General features: G+C 38.6%; 1 non-coding gene across 1 annotated transcript; it reads left to right on the top strand.

Annotated features, from left to right (window-relative positions):
- Positions 1 to 19,399: 19,399 nt before the first annotated feature.
- LOC133780941 (small nucleolar RNA R71) lies at positions 19,400 to 19,506 on the top strand. Its single transcript, XR_009869746.1, has one exon. It is a non-coding gene; the product is annotated as a small nucleolar RNA R71 (small nucleolar RNA).
- Positions 19,507 to 19,853: the final 347 nt, after the last annotated feature.

Below are 19,853 nucleotides of genomic sequence, written 5' to 3'. Positions count from 1 at the left end.
CACTACTTTCACCTAAAAAAACCAGTCCAATTATCCCCAAAATCAAACCAACATCCCAAACTAGTTATCACAAAGATTATACTATTGATTCAACAGCCGAACCCAACAGAAACTCATGCCAAAACCCTTAGAAAAATCAAAGTTGAATCTTCATCCCTCCAACATGAAAAACTCTAAAATTCAACCTAAAACCAGCTGCAAATTGACACATCTCAACATATTAAGAAGCTTACCTTGTACAGAATTGAATCCACAACTCAGTTTCCTAAGCTCCAAGCTTCCAAAACTCTAGCTTGGTTCCTAGCTTCAATTCCTTAGCTTTGGCTTTTTTTTTTCTTTCTCCAAGATGTTACTAGGCCTTCAAGAGTATAGGAAAACTAGAGAAAATGAGAGGGAGTGGGTCAGTTTAGAGGAAGTCTAGGGGTTTCCTTTATTTTGTTTTATTTAACTTAAATCTATGTGGTTACCTCAAGGCTCGGGGTACCAAAAACGTCCCCGAGGGAAAAATGGTAAATTTTCCCAATATTCCCTCCTAGACATTCTAACCTCGAATATATCTCCAAATATTTATTTCCATAACCCGATAACCCCGTAAAATATCACATGCCCGGTATACCCCTCGACTCACCCCGAGTCGAATTCTCAACCCCCGTTGTGACTTTCTGACTAACGGCTCCCTAGAACTGTCTTGGACCGTGCTACACACATATATCACAAACATATCACATTTATCACATTTATGCTTTCAACGGGCTAAAATCACAAACATACCCCTAACATCCAAATGGAGCCCACATGCATATTTAATTCAACTAAACATGCATCTCTATCACATATTCGCATAAATTAACATATTATAGCAATAACTCACTTATTGCCCTCCAGGCACACTAATCGAGGCCCTAAGCCTTCTTAGCAAATTTAGGTCGTTACATCATAACCTAACCAAAATTTTCCAAAAACCCCATTAAATTCTCAACTTTCAACCAAAAATCCCAACTGAAACTCAACAAGAAAAACAGAGCAAGAACCATAGTTTTAATGGCTAAAAACTCACCTCAATCTCATAATCACACCCTCTGCATGCATTTATCATCATATAATAATATATTTCACATAAGCATGCATATAATCATTTAATAACACAATAAATCAATTATGGCCCTCCCGACCTCCTAATCAAGGTCCTAAACCTTATTAGGGATTTTGGGGCATTACATCGTGTAACTAAGTATGATTTGCGGTTTAGGGTTAAAATTTTTGGTTAAGATACAACGTTTCACTAGAACGTTTACTTTATACATTGGGATCTTAAAAATATAATTTAAAGGTTAATTACAATAAAATATTTACAACTAGCCGGCCTAAGCGGAAAAATAGGGTTTAACCCTAGTTCATCTTTAAACCCTCAACCGTGGTGGTCGAGCAGCCGCATATGTACATATCGTCACCTAAGCTCTCCAACTCAAGGATGGTCCTGCTTTCTTTTGCCTTTACTTGCACCACATAGCACCCGTGAGCCGAAACTCTGCAAGAAAACTCAATATGCTCATGAACAGTAATAACATGTTACTAAATCATAATAGGCATGACTAGCAATAATAGCCCTATTCGTGCATGCAAATAAGTCCAGATAATGATGGTGGATCCTGCCCTCCTGTGTGGATGACTATCAAGTCAATCCTAATTAGATGAGTGATTCATACTTTGAGATTTTGATAATCATGCTGGGGCTTATAGCCTTAATGAGAAGAGTGATTAACACTTGAGATTCTGATAATCATGCTGGGGTGTGTAGCCCTAATAAGATGAGTGATTAATACTTTGAGATTCTGATAATCATAATGGGGCGTGTAGCCCTAATCAAATGAGTGACTGATGAGTAAGTCACTAACTTAAACCAGATGAGTGACTGATGAGTGAGTCACTAATTTAAACCAGATGAGTGACTATGGAGTCACAAACTTGAATCAGATGAGTGACTAATGAATGAGTCACTAACTTGGGCTCTGCACCCTTAGCCATGTGATGATGCAGTCACTTGGGCCTTCTGGCCCTGGCTCTAAGCAACTAGCCATTAGGCTAGACAAGCGCTTTTAGTTTTCATCGAACTTTGGGTCGGTCAGGCATTAATGCTCATGATGAGTGATTCAATGATTTTGTTGATTAGATCTAATCATTTCGGCTTGTGTTGAACACATCAATGCCTTTCTTGACTCTAAAGTCAATACCATACGGCTCGTGCCGATTTCTGACTCATGGGTAAGTGCCATACATAAGTAAGCAGTGCAACCAAGCATATATCATATGTCAAATATCCAAATGTAGGGCATTCAACATGCTTACTTAACAATCATTAGCATAATTATGATCATGCGCACTTAGAGACTCAAGCTCTGATCAATCTCATATTCAATATTCATGTCATGCCCTAATCACATGTTTCTCATGCATCACATGCATCATATACTGGGTGCATTTTTCTTACCTCGAGTTTGAGCGAGAAATAACAAATGAACGACCCTTGAGAACGATCGATCCTTTGATTCCCTAGCGGTCACCTAGTTATAACCAAATATAACTTCCAATTAATAAAATAAACAATAAAAGGTTCTTGACCTAAACCTCACTTACAGAACCTCGAATCATACTCAAACAGTTAGTAGATTCGATCCCGAGCCTTAGGAATTGAAACCCCGAGCCAAAAACCCTCAAAAGTGCCCAAAATAGGAATCAGGAAAGACAAGGTAGCGTTTCCCCCCTTGCGCCATAGCGCTATAGACAGGGAAGTTTGCCCTGGCTAGCACTGTAGCGCCCTCCTTTGGGTTTTGTAGCACTAGGACCAGGCTGAACTGCCCTGGTTTTTCACTCCTTCAATTTCACTACTTTCAACCTTCAATAATTGATCCCAAACCTCATCCAAACTTCCAAATGAACCCAAATATCCACTCTACAAGTCCTAGGCATCATAACCCAATCAACCTTTGCCAAAAACTCCCATCAATTCTCAACTGTCCAACTCAAAATCCCAACTGAAAACCAAATGAAAACAGAGCAAAAAACAAGAGTTTCAATGGCTAGAAACTTACCTCAAGCTCAAAATTACACCATCTTCAATGGTAGAACATAACCCTAGACCATCAAGGCTCAACTCCCTAGCATGGTTCCTCAAATGGAGCTTCAAAATTCAAAGAGAAAAGGGAAGGAAAAACAATCAAGAAGAAGGAAACTATGCTCTGTTTTTGCAAGGTTTCTACAGCCTTCAATGGTTTATATCTATCGTAGGTGAGAAGACAATATTTCCCCTAGACTTAAATAAAACCCTTAATAGCCACCAGGGGAAAAATCCTCCTTTCATGTCTATCTCGTTAATCATAATTAACACTCTCCAATTCTCGTTATTCCCAATATTCCCAAATGCTAATAAATCATATCCCATTACCTTTTAATTCCTGGTAATGTACTAATCCTCAAATTACCCCGAGAATCATCCCGAGCCCCAAAATTAACCACGTTATGACCAAACCGATAACTTGCATTCAAAGATTGTCTCATGCTGAATGGCTCGAACAAATCCACATTATGATGTGGTCTTACTCATAATTCATCAACATGCATGAGAATACAAATGTACCCTCAACGAGCCAAATTACCAAAATGCCCTTATAATGAAAAGTGGATCCATATGCATGCATTTATCATCATATAATAATATAATTCACATAATCAATCATATAATCATTTAATAACATAATAAATTAATTATGGCCCTCCCAGCCTCCTAATCAAGGCCTTAAGCCTTATTAGGAAATTTGGGTCATTACAACTATCCCCTCCTTACAGAAATGTCGTCCTCGAAATTTATCTGAACTGCCCGGAATATAAATTCCACACATCTGATTCTAGTTCCAGGTCGTTCCCTCGACCTCACTATTTCTGTAACATACCTTAATCTGAACTTTGTTCAACTTTGTTCTTTCTATTAAAATCTGAACTGGCTACTCCTCAAAGGATAACTTAGCCTCAATCTCCAGATTCTCATAACTCAACACATGAGTCTCATCTAACACATGTTCTCAACGTGAAATATAAAATACATTGTATACAGCTGGCAGTGCCAAAACTAAGGTCAACCCAAAAGCAACCTGACCGATCCTATCCAGGATTCAAACGGTCATATTAATCTAGGGCTCAACTTGCCCTTATCCCCTCACCCCTTTCCATGGTGATACTTTAAGGAAGATACAGTCTTTTACTTGGAATTCCATGTTCCTGCTTTTCAATTCAACAAAACTTTTCCATTTACTCTGAAAAGTGAGCATCCAAGCTCTAACCTTTTCAATAACCTCAATGACTCTATGAACTACCTCAGGATCCAGATATAACATCTTACCCATCTCATTCCAATGAATGGGTGATATACATTCCTTACTATACAACGTTTCATAAGGTGCCTCTCCAATACTGGATAACTCTCTCTCTGATTTACCATCAGTCTTAGGATAATCAACTGTACTAAGTTCCAAATGTATATTCATCGCCTTCTACAACCTTTCCAAAGACTTGGAAATAACAGCAGAGTCTTCATCCAGTAAGATAAACCTTGAATTCTCAAGAAGGCATACTATCTCTCTCACATAGAGGTATGAATACTGATCAACTGTATTACTCATCCTTACTGATAGAAGTGGGCTCACTTTAAATACTGGTCCATAATGACATAGGGGTGAGCATCGGTCGGTTTGGGCGGTTTTTTTATAACATAAAATCCAGAATTCGGTTTTTGGTCTGGATTGGTACAATCCAAAAACCGACCGACCAAACCAATTAAAAGAAAGAACCGACCGTTTTGGACCGCGGTTTGGTCGGTTGAACCGACCAAACCGAATTTCTTATTTTTAAATTTTTTTTTTTTTAAAGTTTTAGTTAAAAAACTAAATTTTTTGGATTATTGGAATCCATTTTTGTGTATTTTTAAAACATAAATATATAGAACATAATTTCATATTTTTTTTATTTTTATTCAATAATTTTAATAATTAATAATTATATAATATTATATTATTATATATTATATTGTTCGGTCGGTTTTGGTTTCGCCGGTCGGTCCGGACAAAATTTTCAAACTGACCGAACAGTGATGGTTTGCGCCGTTGGCAGTTTTTTCGGTTTAATCAGTTTCGGTTTTTTCGGTGTTCGGAAGGTCGGTGTATACGGTTTTTTCGGTTTTTCGGATTTTATGCTCAGCCCTATAATGACCTAATTCCAATCACGCTGACCCACTATCCTGGGCAGTCCCACCGTGAAACCCATCGTGATGTTTCCTTATTTCGATTATCAAATACTCAAAGGCTACAATAGTCTTACTGGTTTCTGATACTCTATCTTGACCTACTAATAGGTTAAGAACTTTGCCACACATTCTATTACGTCCCTCTCCATCCCAGGCCACCAATATAAAGCTTTCAGATTCTAATACATCTTTAATAATGCCTAGATGAAGAGAATAAGAGAGTAGTTTGAGATTCATCCAGAATTCCTCGTTTAATCCCAGTGTCCATCGGATCCCGAGTCCGATCCCTATACCACAATAATCTTATATCTGACACTGCATAGTCCTTAGCTAATCCAGCTAAGACATTCCACTCGATCTTCCTATCTGTGGTTCACTTAACTATTTTTCCTTTGATCCTCTCTGCAAGAGTAACTCATACAATGTTGGCCCACCAACAACTCTACTCTAGTTCTGGTCATATCCTTTAACAAACATAATGCATAGGCAATCCGTTTTCCCTGTCACTGAGGTGTCATAACAACCTGCAAACTAATTATGATCTGTAAGAAGACTCAAAGCTCTTTCCCAAAACACATATAATATCCTGCCCGGCCAAGGAAACTCCTACCCCTAAGGCATTCCTTGACCTTGGCAATTCTCCAACTAAGAGTATACCATAACACCATCGATCAAGATGTTCACAAATCCATTTCAGATAATCTTTGAATACTCTGTTCATCTAATCCATCAAAACAACTCAGCACTCTTAATTCCCTTATCTAATATAAAAATAGTCTTCTGCATATCTTTCTCCCTGATCTTTAGTTGGTCCTAACCAGGTCAAAGATCCACCTTGGAGAATACCATCTTACTCTATAACTGAGCCTTTAGTTCTTATAGCTCTGCTGAAGTCGTATCATACAATACCCTAGACCTAATTTTATCCTTGGCACCAATCTAATCACCATTTTATCTCTTTGTGTAAGGATAACCCTGACAAATCCCCTAGAACCACATTTATAAATTCATAGACTAATCCAGTCTATCCTGGTCCCACTGGCACAACCTAAGTGGTATCCACCACACTAGCTAGGAATTTTATGCATCCTCCTGCAATAGATCTCTAGCTCTAAATACAGATGTCATAAGCACACAAAATCCATGCACAGTGGCAACACTACAAGGGTTTCCCACCCTGAAACTCAAGGATTACTATCCTTTCCTTACAAGTTATCATTGCCTCATACTTGGTTAACCAATCCATATTCAGAATCATACTGAAGTCAGTCATAACCAACTCTATCAAAATAACTGATGAGTCCCTTCTCACCATAACCTAACCCATCTCAACATAACCATGTAATCCGCATAACAAGTCTATGCCTCTCTAGATGAAACAAGCAAAGAACAACATGGCACCAAAACTAGTCAGCATAATACAAAAATCAGAACTAGAAAGCTGACCTGCCACCACTGAGGAAATAATACAATCCCATAATCCCCTTTCTTGCTTTTTTAGAGAGATGTAAAATATATATATTTCAATATATAACTACACTTCCCCAAACTTGATTTTGTTATATTTCATATTGGGAGTGTATTAACTTCTTTTCTTTTTTCAATATATATACTCTCTCTCTCTCTAATCTCTTGTACTTTTCATTTTCTACAACCACTAAATTCACAAATAAACCCCATTACACATCAATCCCAATAAAATCATATTCTCATATTATATTAGGGACAGATATATAACCAAGTTTCAAGTATTAGGCTTAAATAATGGCTTATAACAAAAAGATACAATGTTAGGCTCAAAAGTGGTAAACAAAGGATCAATTAATTTAAGGTCGGCAAGAAAAACTCAAACGGTCCAAATGATAGCCTAAATCATATTCCTAAACATACATGATATATTATTTCACCTCAAATAACAAGTAACCAAGTTCTAGAATTTTAGAAAATAATTTCCACTTTCCATTCATCATTCCACTAACCAATTTCAGCAAGCATAATCAATATCAAAAACATCAATTTAAATATCATGAAAAAATATTCAACAAATGTTGTCTAAACTAAAATGAACTAATAGAGTGTTCAATCAAGCACACAATTTTTTTTCTTTTCAGATTTCATTTTCTTTGGATTAAACTCATAACATTCACTTTATTCTCATCGGCACTTGTTGTCAATCATCATTCATGTTGGTACTAAACACACATTAAAATAAAACTCCAAACAACTAACATAAACTAATAGAAAAATAAGCTCCCTCCCCCAAAATTAAACTAGACATTAACCCCAGTGTTTAAAAATAAGTAGAGAAAGAAAACTTACCTGGTACGAATCACTTCAAAAAGGTGTTGGATCAGGAAAAGGATGCCAAGGTGGTGGATAAGGAAAATAATGTCGGTCTACCTCCTGAGTTGACCATCGATAAACCAACTCATTTTTCCTGTCAACCTGAGCTATATGATAATCATGAAGCTCCCCCAAATAATTATGGGTATGTTGGTTTTGTCGGATGATATAATCCAATCTGGCCAAGTGCGGATCTGGTGGAGCCTTAAGTGTCAGATATTGAGGAAATTCTCCTCTCCTTTCCTCCTCAGCTGCCCTTGAATTTTCTGGTTGATCATTGGCAGGCGCGGGTTCCTCAGCCGCATCTCTTTCTTCTTTAACTCTCACCTTCCTGGGATGTGGTATTGGTGGCTCCAAAGATGGGTCATTAAATTTATACACCGAAGCACGAGAAATAGGCCCCATTGCCTTCCTATAAATATCACTAGGATATTTAGGTACCTCCCACACCTCACATAGATCAGTGATCATTGATTCGTGCCCCAAACCAATAATGGTAGTCATTCGGCATAAATCCCGGATACTCATGCGGATAACTCGGCCAATATCGATGGAGAGTCTCGTCATAATAGCATATACAAGTAGACACCTATTAGTTCCTACTTTAGATAAATGTGTGTTGGGCATAGGCCGCGCACTCACAAAGAGAGTCCAAGCCTTGGCCACATGATTCATTTGATACCTTCAGAAATGCTTCGGTTCTCCACTTTGCATGACAAAAGTAGCACCAGGAATTCCTAATGTTTCTGCCACCTCAACCCAATCAATTTCACTATTATATGCCAATTGATAATACTCATCCTCGTCTTCTAACAACATGGGTAATTGATATAAGGCATCAATATTATTAATATCACATTCTACCCAAACCCCTCGTACAAACACCTTTCTATTAACTGCCCCTGGAAAATTTGCATAAAAATCATAAACCATTGAACAATTAGCTTTGTGCATTTTATCATCCACAAAAAGTTCCAATGATGGCGTTAAATTTTAGCCCGAATGAGGTTATAAGTTTCCTGAGGATAAGGGTATTCTTGATATTCCATTCCTCTCTCTTGAATGACTGGACGCTGAGATAACCTTTAATAATGATCAAAGGCATCCTTACTAATAAACCTAGTTGGATCAAATTCTTGAATTGGTGGTGGTCGCGGGGGGGTTGGCTGAGGTTAGGGTGGTTGAGTGAGGGATGTGGAAGGGCGATTGACGTTTTTAGAAGAGGAAGCCCTACTAGGTTGTTATCAGGGACCCATAATCACACAATGTAGCAAATATAACAACAAACAATGTGCAGCAATTCCTCTAATTTATTGTATTTTCCTCTACACGTTAACCCCAAAAATACCAACTCAAAGACACTCAATAGATTAACAATACAAGTCAAACACCCAATTCAATCCCTTAACACAAAATTACTTCATTCAAAACTTCAAGATAATCAAAAAGGAAAACTTACATGCGGTAACGCCCTAAACTCCAGGGACCATTACGGTGTGCCTTATAAATAGTGCTAAACTCGCTAATCGAGTCATTTGGCCAAAATCGTATAACTAAGTATGATTAGCGGTTTAGGGGTTAAAATTTTGGTTAAGATATAACGTTTCATTAGAACATTTACTGTATACATTCGGATCCCAAAAATATAATTTAAAGGTCTATTACAAGAAAATATTTACAACCAGCCGATCTAAACGACAAAACAGGATTTAACCCTAGTTCCTCTTTTAACCCTCGGCCGTGGCGGTCAAGCAGCCGCATATGTACACATCGTCACCTAAGCTCTCCAACTCAAGGATGGTCTAGCTTTCTTTTGCCTTTACCTGCACCACATAGCACCCGTGAGCTGAAGCCCAGCAAGAAAACTCACTATGCTCAAGAACAATCATATCATGATATCAAATCATATATGGCATGCCTAGCAAACATAGCTCTATTCAAGCATGCAAATAAAATCAGATAATGCTGGGGAATCGTGGATAAGAAATCATGCCCTCCTGATTGGATGACTATCAAGTCAATCCTAATCAGATGAGTGATTTAACATTGGAGGTTCTGGTAAACCATACTGAGTGACTGACAAGCAAGTCACCACGGGGCTCAGCACCCAAAGCCATGAAAATGATGATCAGAATGATCATGCAGAACTTATAGCCCTGAATAGATGAGTGAATATCACTTTGAGGTTCTGTTAAACCATAATGAGTGACTGACAAGCAAGTGTGATGGAACTGTCACCTGGGCTTTCCTACAATGGCTCTGATCAGATGAGTGACTGATGGGTAAATCACCAGCTTAAATAGATGAGTGACTGATGGGTAAGTCACATGGGGCTCGGCACCCACAACCATGTGACTAAATAGTCACTGTGGCTCTAACTAACTAGCCTTTGGCTAGACAAGCGCTTATAGTATTCATCGTACTTGAGGTCGGCCAGCATTAACGCTCTTCTGAGTCATTTAATGCTTATGTCGATTAGATCTAATCTTTGTTGGCTTGCGTTGAACACGCTAAGGCCATTCCTGACTTATGAGTCAGCACTATGTGACCAGTGCCCAGTACCACTGCCGAACTTGACTAATGAGTCACAGCTTCACAGTTGATACTGACACCTTTGCCAATTCTGACTATCCAGTCTGTGCCATACACAAGTAAGCAATGCAATCAAACATATATTCTATGTAAAATATCCAAATACAGGGCATTCAGCACGCTTACTTAACCATTGCTATCATAATTAGAATCATGTATAAACACAGAGACTCAAGCTCTGAACAGTCTCATATTCAATATTCATGGCATGCCCTAATCACATGTTTCTCGTGCATCACATGCATCACACTTAAACATCCAACATGCCTCAATAATAACCATATACAAGTGAGCAAGATTGCTAAGCATTCAATATGCTATTAATGTTCACATTTAAACATCCAACATGCATCAAGAATAACCATGCATGTCACATATGGGGTGCAGTTTTCTTACCTCTGGTTCGAGCGAGAAACAATAATTGAACGACCCTTGAGAATGATCGACCCCTTTTAATCCTTTAGCGGTCACCTAGTCATAACCAAATATAACCTTCATTAATGAAAATCATCAAAAATAGGGTCTTGATCTAAACCCCACTCTCGTGACCCCGAAATGTACCCACACGGTGAGTAGATTCGATCCCGGGAATTAATTATTGAAACCCCGAGCCAGAAACCCTTAAAAACACTCAAAACGGGATTCTGAAGAAACAGGGTAGCGCTGTAGCGCTACCCCCCTAGCGCCCCAGTGCTCAAGACAGACCAAAACTGCCCCAAAGTCACCCTGGGTAGCGCTGCAGCGCCCCTTTGTGGGCGCTGCAGCGCTACCTCCAGCCTGAAGTGCCCATGAACCTTTCTCCTTCGACTCCTTCATTCCCAACTTGATTCCAATGCTTCCAAACATCAAATTAAGTCCCAAATGAACCCAAAAACCATCCCCACATGTCCTAGGAATCACAACCCCACGAACCCTAGCCAAAACTCCAATTAATTCCCAACTTTCCAAGTCAAAAACTAGTTGAAACTCAACTAGGAAAACAGAGAAAGAACGAGAGTTTTAATGGCTTAAAACTCACCTCCATCTCAGCAACACACCCTCTTCAATGGTAGAGCATAACCCTAGCTTATCACAGCTTGGTTCCTCAAAAAGAGCTTGAAAATCCATAGAGAAATGGGGGAGAAATGACCATCGGGAGAGAAGGGAAGGAGACTCTGTTTTCTACAGCTTTCTACAACCTTAATGGTTAATATATATCCTTTAGGGTGAAAAGACCTAAATGCCCTCAAGTCTAAAATAAACCTTAATAGCCACCAAGGGCACAATCGTCCTTTCGCACCTATCTCGTTAATCATAATTAACACCCTCCAATTCCCGTTATCCTTAATATTATCAAATACCAATAAATCATATCCCATTACCCTATAATTCCTGGTAATGTTCTAACCATTAAAATCACTTCGAGACTCACCCCGAGCCTCGAACTTAATCATTTTATGACTAAACCACTACTTTGCACTCAAGATCGTCTCATGCCGAAAGGCTCAAACAAATCCACATATAATGTGGTACCATTCATAACTCACCCACATGCACGAAAATACACAATTACACCCTCAACGGGCCAAATTACCAAAATGCCCTTATAATTAAAAATAAACCCATATGCATGCATTTATCATCATATTATAATATAATTCACATAAACATGCATATAATCATTTAATAACATAATAAATCAATTATGGCCCTCCCGGCCTCCTAATCAAGGTCCTAAACCTTATTAGAGATTTTGGGGCATTACACATGCCTTTTAATTTTGGAGACTACCCACTCTTCAATTTCTCTTTCAATCTTCAGTTACCACCAATAGAAAAAGTTAGGGTTAGAGTAAAAGAAACGAAGAAAGAAATAAATATGGAATTAAGGATTAGTAACTATGGCTTGAGGGTATTTTAAGTCAAAAGATAAGGGAAGAAATGAGTGCTTTTTCCAAAAAAAAAAAATTGTGCTAGGATGAAAGAAATTGAAAAATGAGAGGTATAAGCTGAGAAAAAATCGACTTTAAATCACATTGCCCTTTTTGACACAGGCACACTGCGACCCAAGCAGAGCAAGTCGCAGCCCGCATCAAATTTTCCCAAATTTCTGTTTCGCAGGCGCCGCGACTCAGCCTAATCAAGTCGCGACCCACCCCTATTTTAAAAATGCGTGTGCTCTCTGACTTATTCTAGGTTCGTGACTTATAAGCTCAAGTTGTGGCCTGCCCCTTCCTTAAATTTTCATACTCTCTGACTTGTGTTAATGCCGCAACTTACAAGCTCAAGTCACGACTTGACCTCTAGACTAATTGGAAAACAACCTTTTTCACGACTTGCATGATTTTTTCTTATAGACTTTATACTAAAAATAAAAAAAATAACTAAACAAATCTTTACAAATCCAAATTGACATTAAATAAAATTGTTCACTAAATAAAAATTAAATCAAAAACAAAATAAAGTATAGGAATGCCTCCTATAGCATTGTCGTTAACCTCATTTAGCCGAACACTTTTCTTCTTTCATATTCAACTTAGATCAAGTCCACCCTTCACATCCTTGAGAACCATAATGTCATGAGTTGGCCCTCATTTCTTGTGATAAGAAATTGGTGGAACTTTCCCCCCTCATGTAACATTCGCATCCTTTCACTGACGAACTTTTTTAAACGATGACGCCCTTTTCGCATTCCACTTTTAACCATGGATTTTTCCTTAGAGACTTCCAACTTGTTCTCTGCTTGTTTTACCACTTCAACTCTACAACAAGTTGGAATTTCGGTTGCTGCAAAAACATTAAATATTACCTCTTTTTGTGCTCGCAGCTTTAACTCACACATTTGTACATCGATCAAAGCCCTACCAGTAGCCAAGAATGGTCTTCTAAGTATTATTGGAATATTTTCATCTTCCTCGGTATCTAGAATAATAAAGTCCGCGGGAAAGATGAATTTATCCACTTTCACCAATACATCCTCAATCACTCCACGAGGATGATTGATTGATCTATTTGCCATTTGCAAAGACATGGTAGTCGGCAGAGCTTCTCCTAAATTTAACTTCTGAAAGACTAATAGAGGCATTAGATTCACACTAGCCCCTAAATCACATAAAGCCTTTGTTTCTATTGAACCCCCTATAGAACATGGGATATTGAAACTACCAAGATCTTTAAGTTTGGGAGGTAGTTTATTTTGAAGTATTGCACTGCACTCCTCAGTAAGTGCCACTGTCTCATAATCCTCTAGATTCCTTTTCTTCGACAAAATTTCTTTCATAAACTTCACATAACTTGGCATTTGTTCAAGTGCCTCAGCAAACGGTATATTAATGTGTAGTTTGTGAAAGATATCCAAAAATTTAGAAAATTGCTTGTCAAGATTAGCCTTTTGGAACCGTTGAGGATATGGAATCCTTGGTGTAGGCGCGGTGTAGTTTTTCTTTTCTGTATTTGGAAGATCTTCAGTAACCTCCTCTTGTACTGGAATAGTAATATGTTGATCCTCTATCTTCTTCCCCTTGTCATCCACTGTATGTCCATCATACTTAGTCCCACTCCTGAATGATATTGCATTACATTGTTCTTTTGGGTTTACCTCAGTAGTGCTTGGTAAGTTCCCTTGAGCATGATTTGTCATCAAAGAATTCAACTGTAACGCCCCAACTCCAGGGACCGCTACAGTGCACGTTGCAAACAGTTCTAAACTCGCTAATCGAGTCGTTTGGCCATAAACGTATAACTAAGTATGATTAGCGGTTTAGGGGTTAAACATTTTGGTTAAGATATAACGTTTCACTAGAATGTTTACTGTATACATTGGGATCCCAAAAATATAATTTCAGAGTTTATTACAAGAAAATATTTACAACAGGCCGTTCTAAGCAGCAAAACAGGGTTTATCCCTAGTTCCTCTTTCAAACCTCGACCAAGTATTGGTCGAGCAGCTGCTTATGTACACGTCATCACCTAAGCTCTCCAACTCAAGGATGGTCCAGCTTCCTTTCTCCTTTACCTGCACCACAAAGCACCCGTGAGCCGAAGCCCAGCAAGAAAACTCATATGCTCATAAACAGTCATATCATGATATCAAATCATATCTGGCATGCCTAGCAAACATAGCTCTATTCATCATGCAAATGAATTCAAACAATGCTGGGGTATCCAAGATAAGAAATCCTGCCTTTCTGATTGGAGGACTATCAAGTCAATCCTAAACAGATGAGTGTCGCAACACTTGAGGTTCTGGTAAACCATGCTGAGTGACTGTCAAACAAGTCACTAGGGGCTCAGATAAGAAATCCTGCCCTTCTGATTGGATGACTATCTAGTCAATCCTAATCATATGAGTGTCTCAACACTTGAGGTTCTGGTAAACCATGCTGAGTGACCAACAAGCAAGTCACTAGGGCCTCAGTGCCCAAATCCATGCATATGATGATCAAAATGATCATACAGAGCTCATAGCTCTGATCAGATGAGTGAATATCACTTGAGGTTCCGATAAACCATACTGAGTGACCAACAAACAAGTCACTAGGGGCCCAGTGCCCATAGCCGTGTAAGGACACCGTTACCTATGCTTTCCTACAATGGCTCTTATCAAATGAGTGACTAACAAGCATGTCACTAAGGGCCGGTGCCCATAGCCATGTGACCTACAGTCACGGGGCTCGCTTGTAACGACCCACTAATCTAGACTAATTGGACCATTATCGAAACTATACATAAAACTTACATTTTTACGAAAATACCATAATTTATTGAGTAACTTGCAAAATAAGAGTTATTTACAAATAAACAGAATACTAAGGAGGATTATGGGATCCCATTGTCTTTAAAAAACAAAAGATGATTTAAAATAAAAGACATTACATAATAATGCGGAAAATACATGTAAAACCATTAAAAACATAAGAAGTGAGACTACATCCTCGAATCGAATAACGCTCGGCCCCTTGACTCCATTCATCATCGATACACATCCTCCAAGCGTCACGAATCTTACCGCCTCTAAACTTATTTTCCTGCACATAAACAGAAAGGAGTGAGCCTAATGCCCAGCAAGGAAAACCTAACACATATTCATATACATAATTTCATAAGAAAACATAAAGACATATCATAACACATAATTCACTTATTATAATGGCCATTATTACTTGGGGTCCCATAGACTAAACAAGCTTATGCCCATGAGATTAGTGGGGTCCTACCAGCTAAATAGGCTTATGCCCACAATCTTTTTGGGGTCTTGTTAGTCAAATAGGGCATAAGCCCAAGCCTACAACATACACATCAATAACATATTGATAACAAAACATAACACATTAATAACATAAAACATATAGATAACACAAGCACATAACATATTAATTCTAGCCTATTTTCCTTACCAAAGTTACCGAGATTATGGACTGAGTTGGGATTGTTGGGACACTCCTAAAACCATAAGAAAGAGTAAGTCTAAAGAAAGGAGATGAAATGAAAGAGATGGAAAGACTAAACCATAGAAAACATACTTACCGACTTATATGCTCAAAAGCTTGGATTCCCTAACCAAAATAAGAATAAGGTTAGGGGACTGAGTAGAAGGTTTTGAGAAAGGAAATAACATAAAATACAGAAAGGAACTAGAGTTTTGGGTTTACCTCAAAGATTGCAAGATCAATCTAACATCCACTGAAATACTATAGCACTCACTTCCCAAAGTGTTTGATAAGCTTATGATATTTAAGCTTATAGTTTTTCCCCAAACCAAGTGTTTACACTCTCACACTCACTTAACACTAGCAGCCTCTGAACTTAGAGCAAATGGTGAATAATGGCTGGGTACTAGGTCCTATTTATAGAGTTTGGGAATGAAAATATCTTGATTTTACTTGAATAAAAATAATGGCTTTTTAAGTGAAAATCATTTGAATAATCGTTCAGCAGAGGCTGAAGACTCTTTCAAAAGATGCTGGACTGTTGAAGGAGTTTGAATGGCTGAAGGGAAAAGAATTCAAAAGTATTTGAATTCATGCTGGTGGAGGCGATATATCGCCCCCTATAGGCGATATATCGCCTGGACCTTTGTTCCCGAGGCGACCGTGCATCGATTCGTGTTTTTCGTATCTACGTGCTGCGACATATCGCCCCCTATAGCTGCGATATATCGGCATGCGCTGAAAATTTAAACATGAATTTACACATTTTTAGCTAAGTTTGAATGGATTAAACAGCCTTGACTAAGCCCTCAACGTACTCAAGGCTGCTGACTGACCCTATAACATTCAAATTTTACCCTTATTTAATTTAATCCTAAAAAATACTTAATCCTTAATTACCATTCATAACATGTGCTTAAAATCCTATTGGTTGATGTCTAAACCTTATAATATAATAATATAATCCTTAATATCAGTCACATTAATCAAACCTTAGGTTATACTTAATATTCTTAAACTATAGGTTAAACTTAGAAAAATCTATAAGTACTACTATGAGTGTCCAAATAATTCCCGGTCTGAACCAAAAATCCATAGTAACAAAGATAACACTAAACATACTATAATACTACTAACAATTAGCTAAGTAAAGTTCTTGGACTCTACATCGCTGGCCCTGGCTCTAAATGACTAGCCTTTGGCTAGATAAGCGCTTGTTTATATTCATCGAACTTGAGGTCGGTCCTGCATTAATGCTCTTTGAATCATTCAATGTAGAAGGTCGATTAAGTATAACCGACATGGCTTGCGTTGAACACGCTAAGGTCGTCCTGACTAGTGAGTCAGCACAATGTGACCAGTGCCCAGTACCACTGCCGAACTTGACTAGTGAGTCACAGCTTCACAGTTGATACTAACACCTTTGCCAAATCTGACTAATTAGTCAGTGCCATGCACAAGTAAGCAATGCTATCAATATGTCATTCATCCAAGAGTAGAACATTCAGCATGCTTACCTAACAGCTGTGAGCATAATATTGATCAAGCACAAACACAGAGACTCAAGCTCTGACCAATCTCATATCCATCATTCATGGCATGCCCTAATCACATGTTTCTCGTGCGACACATGGATCACACTTAATCATCCAGCATGCCTTAGTAACCATATGCAAATGAGCAAGATTGCTAAGCATTCATTATGTTATCAATGTTTTCATTCAAACACCCAACATGCATCAAACATAACTATGCATGTCACATATGGGGTGCGGTTTTCTTACCTTGGGTCCAAGCATAGGTTACCAACAAACGAACCACAAGAACGATCCCGATTCCAAGCCCCTAGTGATAACCTAGTCACAACCATAATATAAAACCTCATCAAAATGAGTAAATAAATACTTCCGAACCCAACCCAAGCCTCCAGGACAACAAATCCCACTCAACTAGGTAGTGGGATCGACCCCAGGCCCTTAGAGTTAAGTTCCCATGCTCAAAACATTAATTTGCCCAAAAATGACAACAAGCGTCGCGGCCCTCCCGGCAAGCGCCGCGACCCTTAGGCAAAACAGAGCCTCCACCTGTTTCTTCAAGCCTGGGTCGCGGCGCCCAAGAACAGGGCCGCGGCCCTACCTCGAACCATCCATTTTTCCTCGTTTTCAACCTTTTAAAACCTCCCAAAAGCATATCCAAACATCTCCAAACTCAAAAATCAAAGTTCCCAAACATCCCCATCATCCAAAACCAACAAAACCCAAGTCTCAAATCACCCAAAAACTCACCAAACACAAAGTCTAATTCAAGCTTAAGAACTTTAAAAACTTAGAACTTAGAACTTAAAACTTGAATTACCTCTGATTGAGTTGTTTCCAACCAAATCCTTCGACTAATAAGCTTCTAATTTTCCTTAGGATTGCTATGCCTCGATCCTCGCTTGAATCCGAGTCCTAGAACCCAAGTTATCTTCGAAAACGCGATCGGGAGACGAAAAGGGAACTTTTAGGGAGAGAGAACGTACAGAACGTTCTTTTTATTTCTTAAAAGGTTACTTCAAGCTTAAGTAGCTTCCAATAAAACCTAATGCTCGAGGTCCCGAAAACACCCCCGGGGATATTATAGTCAAAACTTCCAGAATTTCCCCCTGATCTTACTAACTCCCAATTTATCACCAAATATTAATTCTCATTACCCAATAACCCGGTAATGCTCTAAATACCCCTTGACTTACTACAAGTCAAGCTTAAATCTCGTTGTGACTTTCCCACTAGCTTACCTCCTAGGATCATCTTGTGCTGGGTAACCCTGGCATAACCAAATAATAACAAGGCACCACGCCCATTTCACATATATGCCAAAAATGCCCAAAATGGCCAAAATATGAAAATCACCCAATTAATCACAAATGGGTTCACATGCATATTTAATACACCTAAACATGCATATTATCATTAAATATCATAATAAAGCAATTATGGCCCTCCCGGCCTCCTAATTAAGGTCCTAAACCTTATTAGGAAATTTGGGGCATTACATCAACTGGCCCATTTGTGTCTCCAAATTTCGGATAGTTGCCCTGGTTTCGGTCATGAATTGGTTCAGTACATCGGGTTGTACTTTAGGTTGTGTTGTTGGGGAGTTCATTGGAGGATGTGGTGATGGATGAGATGGGTGTGGGTTTGGATCATAATAAGGTCTAGAATGTAATCCATAAGTCGGTTGATGAGGGGGTTGTTGAGGTGGGTATTGCGGATACTGCGGTTGTAACCCTTGATTATTTTTCCAAGAAAAATTAGGGTGATTTTTCCATGCAAGAGCATATGAATTGGAGTAGGTGTTGGGTGCAGGTCTTGAAAAGTTACCAACAACCTGTGATGTTCCAAAGGCATATTATTTACACCTGTCGAGCAATTAGCTGTGCTCGAGCATTGTTCATACGAACGCGGTCCCCCACACATCTCACAACTCACGACATTTTGTACTTGCATTGCTTGTGCGGCGAGGTTATTCTGCTGTAATTGCTTGGTTAGAGATGCCACTTGAGCGGTCAATAAAGCAATTGGATCAACCTTTAAGACTCCTGCTACTTTCTTATTCTCACGCTCAGTAGGCCAATTATAGTTATTCATGGCCATTTCTCCAATAATTCATATGCTTCATTTGCGCTTTTTCTCATAAATGCTCCTCCCGACACTGCATCTATAATTATCATTGTATTTCCTCCCAAAAAATTGTAAAATGTATGAACTAGCAGTCACTTCTCTATTCTATGATGTGGGCATTTCCTTTGCAACTCTTTAAAATGTTCCCATGCATCATATAAAGACTCCCCATCCAGCTGATGGAAGTTATTAATCTCTCCTCTTATTCTAGCTGACTTCGCAGAAGGAAAATATTTACCAAGGAATTTCTGAGCCAAGTCTTCCCAAGTAACTATAGAGTTGGCTTATAATGAATTCAACCAACTCTTAGCTCTGTCTCTTAGTGAAAATGGGAATAATCTTAATCTTACAGCATCATTACTCACTCCATTCATTTTGAATGTTGCACACAGCTCTAAAAAGTTTGTGATATGGAGATTTGGATCCTCATTTGGTAACCCCCCAAATTGTACACAATTCTGTACCATCTAAATAATTGAGGGTTTTATCTCAAAATTATTTGCCTCAATAGTAGGAGGAAGAATGCTTGAATGTATCCCCGTAACAGTAGGGAGTA

Source organism: Humulus lupulus, chromosome 5 (assembly GCF_963169125.1).
Source record: "Humulus lupulus chromosome 5, drHumLupu1.1, whole genome shotgun sequence".
NCBI lineage: Eukaryota > Viridiplantae > Streptophyta > Magnoliopsida > Rosales > Cannabaceae > Humulus > Humulus lupulus.
This window is presented reverse-complemented; position numbering and strand designations above follow the sequence as displayed.